Source organism: Camarhynchus parvulus, chromosome 4 (assembly GCF_901933205.1).
Source record: "Camarhynchus parvulus chromosome 4, STF_HiC, whole genome shotgun sequence".
In the NCBI taxonomy this organism is placed as follows: Eukaryota; Metazoa; Chordata; class Aves; order Passeriformes; family Thraupidae; genus Camarhynchus; species Camarhynchus parvulus.
In genome coordinates, this window is record NC_044574.1 from 33,333,801 (window position 1) to 33,341,277 (window position 7,477).

The 7,477-nt window shown below is 36.4% G+C and overlaps 1 protein-coding gene across 30 annotated transcripts in view; it reads right to left on the minus strand.

Moving 5' to 3' along the window:
• Positions 1 to 7,477, minus strand: part of TENM3 (teneurin transmembrane protein 3) — a 1,284,378-nt gene that overhangs the window by 362,669 nt on the left and 914,232 nt on the right. For 23 of the 30 annotated variants that reach the window (XM_030947662.1, XM_030947654.1, XM_030947682.1 and 20 more), the window contains one exon: positions 6,333 to 6,406. The exons of 6 other annotated variants lie outside the window; for them this stretch is intronic. The gene's annotated coding sequence lies outside the window, so the exon portion shown is untranslated. Of the gene's footprint in view, positions 1 to 6,332; positions 7,475 to 7,477 lie in introns of those variants that run through there. One more of the 30 variants, XM_030947668.1, reaches the window with a different exon arrangement.

Sequence of the window (7,477 nt, forward strand, 5' to 3'; positions counted from 1 at the left end):
GTGGCAATTCTAGTGACCTGAAAAGGAACATTTAGTTCACAAAGGCATTCACTGATAGCTACACAAGTTTGTTTTATTAATTTAACTCCAAAGATTTTCAATGAGCAGAACAAAGCATTGAATTTGTGAATACCTCACAATTTTACAAGATTACAAGAGGTCACGAAAATTACTACCGGGTCTCTCTGTACTGAGAGTTCTGTAAGCTGCTCCTTTGTTCTGCAGATAACTGAGCTCTGTGTGTGAGCAGTATTCTATCTTGAACATTGGCAGTGCACACATAATTGCTAACCTGCTTCCTTTAGTTAAGGCTCCTTTTATCCTTGAAATCTGTCTTTTCTCCACCTTTTCTGCTTTATCATCCTTGCCAAGAAATCCAGATGTTTACAAAACCAGATTACAATTCAATAAAAATTTGCACAATTTTTACGTGTTCACAAAGCCTGACTAAAAAAAAAATAATAAGGCAACATGAAAATGAGATTTTTCCTCTTCTACAGCATTTTTGCACCCACTTTGTGCAACTCATGAACTTTGCCCCTGAAGAGCCAGTAGGCTGCACAAGGCAACAAAAAAAGCGAAGTACGAAAACACAGTTACAAAATTATCATCACTTGGAAACCAGACATGATGTCCCAAGGTGACACTGAAAGGAAAAAGTCAATGGTGGATGTGGCCTGTTCTATCATAGCCCTGCTGTCAGCAGATTCTCTCTAGGAGCAAAGAAACGAAGGTGATGTATTGTTGCAAACCATGCTCCTTACAAAAAGCAAGCCCCAATCCTTCAAGGTGATCTATGAAGCCAGAGACACAGGTTCTTTTTGCAGTGAAAAATTAACATGCATGAGATCACACGGCAGTCACACATTTCTTGTAATGTTATTTGCTGATTATCCTTTAACAATTTTAAAGCTTCCAAAAGAATATGGGTGTTCATCATTAGCCGTATCATTATCACTGGTTTTGCAGTGCAGCAGTTAAAAATAGACAAAACAAGCAGGAAAGAAACCATGGGAGAAAAGAAAAAGAAGAGCTTTTAGAACAAAGCCAAACCAAAGTACTTTTCAAGAAGCAGCTAAAACTACCAAATGAAGATTGAATACTTGCTCATCACATCATTTACAGACCTCTAAAGGAAAAAATTTGCCACTGTCAAACAACACTAAGCAGTAGATGGTAACATCTATATTTAGGCTAACTCTTAATTATAAAAGATGGTGGCCTTTTTTTTTGGTCCCTGAAATAATCTAACAAATTCATTTTCTGGAGAAGGTTTTTATTACTCAATAGGGAGAGAGTAGTAACGTGCCTTTGCCAAGTGAAATTATCACCATATTGGTCAAAGTCAGAAACTTCCCAAAACATTCCTCTTCTGTCATCTGCCATACCAGAAAAATTAGTGAACTAATGACAATAATGGCTTAATGTGGTCTTGCCAACACAAGGCAAGTCCCACACTGATTTCAAGGGAAATATCAGTGGTGTACAGGAAACCTTGAGAGACAATAAATTTCTGAAAGCCAATAACAGGTTCTTGCTATTCTTGGTAATTTTCACAACATCTGGCTCATGATACCTATAAATCATCTTTAAGTGGAAAGCCTCACAAACCAGCCTAAATCTCAGACCCAGAAGACCCTAGACCATGGAATAACAGCTTCCTCCTGTTAGTGCCTTATATATTCAGCCCTGCATTGAAAATCTTCTTTAAAGCTTCACTGTGATGCCTCACTGTAATCACAGCTGTACAAAACAGAACCCATTTACACCCCGTGCTCCCAGACCACCCGTGTCAGAAACAAAGGCCTGGGGCTCCACATATGCACAGCGACACAGCAAGACAAGCACTGCAGGCTGCAGCCTGCCCAGGGACGGAATGGCCACAGATTCCTACACTGTCCTGTCGCCTTGAGCACAAGTGCTGTCATGCAGCTCCATTTATATGCACACAATGTTTAAGAAATAAAAAGAAACTAAATAAATTCTTAGGTGCATCAAACTTCTTACCACAGTTCCCCACTCAGTCTGGCAAAACTCCATGAGAGGTTTTACACTGCTTTGCTATTTGCAGCCAAATGAGGATGGATTCAAACTACTCTGCTATGTCCTGATCTCACTCTGTTTTGAGGGTTAAACTGGACATGCCATAAACCAGTACCTGGAAGTTACAGAATTACACAGAATTTTTACCTCTCTGCCTGAGATCATGTATTTTTTTCCTGCTCTATTTCAAGTTTTAGGTAAGTCATAATATACTTGAAGACTCACAATATATTACTGGATTATTTAAGAACTTTTATAAAGACACAAATAAAAGCTAACCTTTTGAGCTTGACTGACCTGGAAAAATAAAAATCTCTTCAATGCTTAAAAATCTCTCCACAATCGTTGGGTTTTCAATGCAAGCAAGGAAAAACAAAGGAATTAAAACATTTTATGGAACATTTCAGTTAAGGCCAAAACCATGTATTTCTTCATTTTTGCACTCTCACAACTTTTGTTACATTCTCAGCAAATACAGCAGATCTCAGCAAGATATTTAACAAGGCTAAAAGACAACCTGATTGAAGTTTTGAGAACAAAAGCAGGCTGAAAACACGTTTCACTTTGTATTTAAAACATTCACTTCTTCATTGTCTCATGTGATTCATTCCAAATTTAAAAAAATAAAATTAAGATACACAAAATTTTCATTATGTATTTCTAAATGTTTTAAATCAAAAATAGCTGATTCAATTTTCATCTGTTTAATGAACCCCATCAGTTATTCATACATTCTTTATCATTCAGTTTGGCTACCAATCAAAGTTATGCTTGAGAACAACAAGGACAAAAAGCAAGCAGGATCAGGAGTACAGTTAGATTTCCTTACACTAACAACTATCATAAATTATTTACTGAACTTCAAAGCTTTGAAACTGGTGATGAATATGGTAGGAAAAATAAGATGTGTTTGTTTACTATCAATTATTAATTACATATATTTTACAGTATAAGATGAAGAAAATAATAAAAATGTATTGTGCTCATTTCACTAAAATTTACTGTTCCATTTCACTAAAATTTACTATATCCATTCACAGATTATGCATTAATTATTTGGTAACTTTGTCATAATAAGACATGCAAAAAAATGGACAAGTTAAGAAAAAAAGGATTAAATCCATACTTTGTAGTAAGAAACATACATATGTATATGCAAAACATTACTCAGGACTAGGGAAAATGAAGTTCTGAATCAAAATAAACTACTTATATAAGCCAACCTAAGTAATAAAACATTTAGAACCAGGAATACAAATGATAGCTGAACTAAATTCAGTTGCAAACCAGACAGATCAAAGAATTAACATGTCAGTCCCTCTACACAAACCAGGAACCAAACCAGCCATTAAAGGTCCAAATTTTCTAGTGATTGGAAGTAAATCTGGGATGCCCAACTGTATGGCTGTCTGGCAGATAGCTGCTGGTTTTAATGTGCCTTAGGTCAGATGTGGTAAACTTCACACTTCTAACCAGTGCTGTTTGTAATAGACTGGATGAAACACGCTTACAAAAGAATCAATAAATGTAAAGACTGGAAAGAATTAGGGAGGCTTGCAGGCTTGTACCTATTGTCTGGGGGAATTAGATGTCAGTTTGAGCACTATAACTCCAACAAAGGTTTCCTAGTTTTAATTTACTAGAACACATAATGGGCTATGTAGAAGCTGGGAAACACTCGTCTGTCCGAATATATTACTTAACAAACAGTTTAATTAATGTTACAAACATTATTATAGTCTGGCATACTCCTCCTCTGCTCATTCACTCCTACTCTGCAATCTTATCATCAAAGGGCACTTCTTTGTGAGGCTGTTCCACTAACTCTCAGAAGCAAGAAAAATGCAACCTGCTCAAAACATGGATCTAAATAAACTGCAATACACAGGAACGCTAAAAGCTATATAAACAACTAGAGATACACAGCCTTCTAGTGTGTCTCACACAGCACATATATTTGCATAACTTAAGCACTTCTATAGGTTAGCTATACTATATTCTAAATACATATCTTAAGAAAATTTTCCATTTGTAAACTATTGTATAAAACAAGTGTATAAAATAAGACAAGTAAATAACTGTTGGCTACAGCGAAAATAAAAAAAAATCAAAAAAACCAAACCCAACCCAAAACATCACAACCAGGATTTTCTAAAAATTTCAAAAAGACTGGCTGATGTCAGAAAATATAGCTCAAGTTTGGTTCACAAAGTATCTTTCCTGAGGTTGCTCAATTCTTCACCTAGTTCTTGTGAAACACAAGATCCATACACTTTTCTAATTAAATATTTCACAATTACCAGATTTTTATACATCGGCTCGATCTGACTTTAGTTCAAATGTGCAACCAAAATGAAAAAGACACAACTTTTGTATTCCAATAAAATAAATAAGACATAAGGTACAGTTTAGCACCATGCTGAACTTCAAAGGTTACCTTTGATATTCACAATACATTTTCTCACATTATCTGATATGTAAAGTAGAAAATCAGGAAACAAAGATGAACAAACCATCCATAAGCTTCTCCAAAAAAACCATATGGTCTAGTGTTCCAGCAGACAAAATGAAATTTTAAACACAATAGGATTGTTTAATGCCATATTCCACTGGGTAAAATTGGATACAGAAGGTTGGATTTCTCCATCCCAGGTTCCCTCTTCAAACCACAAACTGTTCATGTGCAGCTGATAAGTACAGTATCTCTGAAACTCCCTTTATAACCCCGTGCATACATTGAAACAATCACTGGAGTGCATTTTTTCCCAGGGAAATGCGCAAAGAACCCTATTTCTGAAGACAGAAATGTATTCTATCACAGGGTTTTGAATAACAAGTTATTGAGTTCTTGTTCTATCATGATGGGAAAGTCTCACTTGGGACTTTTTGGTTCATTTGACAAGAAGTTGTTATGACTGTAAAGGCAAAGGTATACATATATCTACATTACAAAGAATGTCCTTGTTACCAAGAAAGACTGTCGAAATTCCTAACCCCAGACAAAGGAAAGCATAATGTGTATTCATCTTTATGTATTAAATGCTTGCATGTTCAGATATGAGAACGTTGCTGTATGTGTCTCACTGCATGCTGCTGGATTTGGTTTCCATCCTGTCAGCAACAACCTGTGTGGTTGATGCACTCACTTGTGCTTCAGCCAGTACCAAGTACTGCTTCACTACATCTACAGCAACGCATTTTGGCATCCTGCTTTCTTCTCATTTAAATCTACTTTAACAACTTGAGAGCCTTGTCATTTGGACAGCCAAGGTCATGATTTTTGAAGAAGGTTCACTGCAGGCAAATCCCAAAGGGATATATGAGTGTCTCTTTGTCTGGTCACATCAAAAGAAAGTTTTAAAAAGGGTTAATCGATGCTTTAAAATAAAAAGGAAGTGCATTCCACAACAGAAGCTCCTGTTTATACTCCTTTGGGCTGTTCATTGTAGAAATCTAGTTGACAGAAATTGGAATGAAAAGCTTAAAACCAGCTATTCCTAGGAAAAGCTGCCTCAGAAAAAGAGAACACCCAATTAATCTCTTGGTATATCCCTCATCCTTAGTAAATGATAGCATTCCACAGTGCGGTAATTTATTACACAGTTCCTTCTCTGAAAAGAAATCTTACTAAAATTTATATTTCAGCATATTCCTTAATTTCTAGAATAACACAAAATTAAGTAATTAAGATGCTAAAAAATAAAAGCAGTACGTCATTCTCTTGGTAAGGCCCTACCTTCTCCAATAAGGGGAGAGTTACTACCACCCTTCTATAATTGATGAGTACCCAGTTTTTAAAACTGAGGTACAGGGGCTGGCGCTCCAGTATTTTGAAAGCAGGCAAAACCTATCTTCAGTCAATAAAGTTTTTTCACAGTGAGAAACTTCAGGGAAATACTGTCCTGGCAAAAAATGTGATTGTCCTTGCCTCAATCAAAAACTATATACACTCCTATAAAATCCACTATCATCGTGGTTAGATAACTGAAAAAAACAGTTAAAGTACTTTTTCTGCTGCCAGTGAGAGAGGGAAGAAACATCTATTTAAAATATTTGCCAACTAGAGGCGGGGTAAGTAGGAAGTTCTGCACTCCAATGGACGAAGGGTAAGAGGTATGTAATATTGGTAAAAGATAGCACAAATATTACTGGTATAGGCATCCACAGAAACAGGCAAACTGTTTTATGCATAGTAATGTCAGGTTTCTTAAACACCACTCTCATTTTTCCAGTTTCTTTTCACTTCCCTTCCAATACAATACCAAACAACACACTTAATGACAGCTTACCTCTAAAGATAAAGGAATAGTTGCCTGATTGTTGCCAATGTCTCACAGACTTTCTCTCACCTTGCAATAGACTCCTATGGAAAATGGAAAGCAAATTACTGAAGCAGAATAAACCAGAAGTGTGCTCTTTCTTGCTAACACGAAATTACAATCAGACTACATATCTTTAAGTATTTCAGTGTAAGAAGTGTTCTCCTCTACGAGGAGAAGAAAGCAGTCCAGCCAGGGCTGCAGGATGAAAGCAGCTTTTTTGGTTTATGCTCAGGTTCAGTAAAAGAGGAAATGGATTCAGTGGACAACAACAGAAAGATGAAGCAGTTGGTTCCTCCTTGCTAGTTCATCCAAAACCAGTAAGCATTTACTGCAGGGATGGGCAAACCCTGGCACAGGATGCTCAGAGAGGTCACGGGGTCTCCATCCTGCTGGGATTCGAGACTCAGCTGGACCCAGCCCTGAGAAACCCCACCCAACCTGGCCTGCTTGGAGCTGATCTAGCAGATGAATGAGGAAACCACTGGAAGTCCCTCTGAACCTAAATAATTATTCATATACAATCAGAGAATAAATTTTAACCAATATTTTTTTTCTAGTTGTACAACCTCTGCATTTAGGCACACTGTACTCCTGCCAGAGCAAGTAGCCTGAAGAATATGGCAGCTTTCATGATCCATGGAAGATTAATAAGTGACTGGTACTTATAGCAGAAATAAGAAATTTTGGAATTTTCTGATACTAACACCCAGAGAGGTAACAGGACCCAGGACACCTGACATATGCTATTTCTTTTTTTCTTTTTTTTTTTTTTTGTGTGATATAACAATTATTTCTCATTTAATTTTTAAATATTAGAAAAGAAATAATTTTTGTACTGTCACATTCTCCAGGAAATTTCCAAGCTAGTATAAAAGCAGATTGATTGCTTTGTCTAATTATAATTTTTAGAGTGTCATTAAATACTACTCCAGAGAATGTTTCCATATTTTAGGTATCCCTGTGCAAAATTTCTTTTTTCTTCTCTCCTGTATGAATCTCTGTGTACCATGTAATCCTGCTGCAAATCTTAATTCGCAAGTAGATTTTCTGTCTATATATTTCCACTGTTAATCTAGGCTACAAAGGCAGAGCAAAAGAAACATGCATCTAGG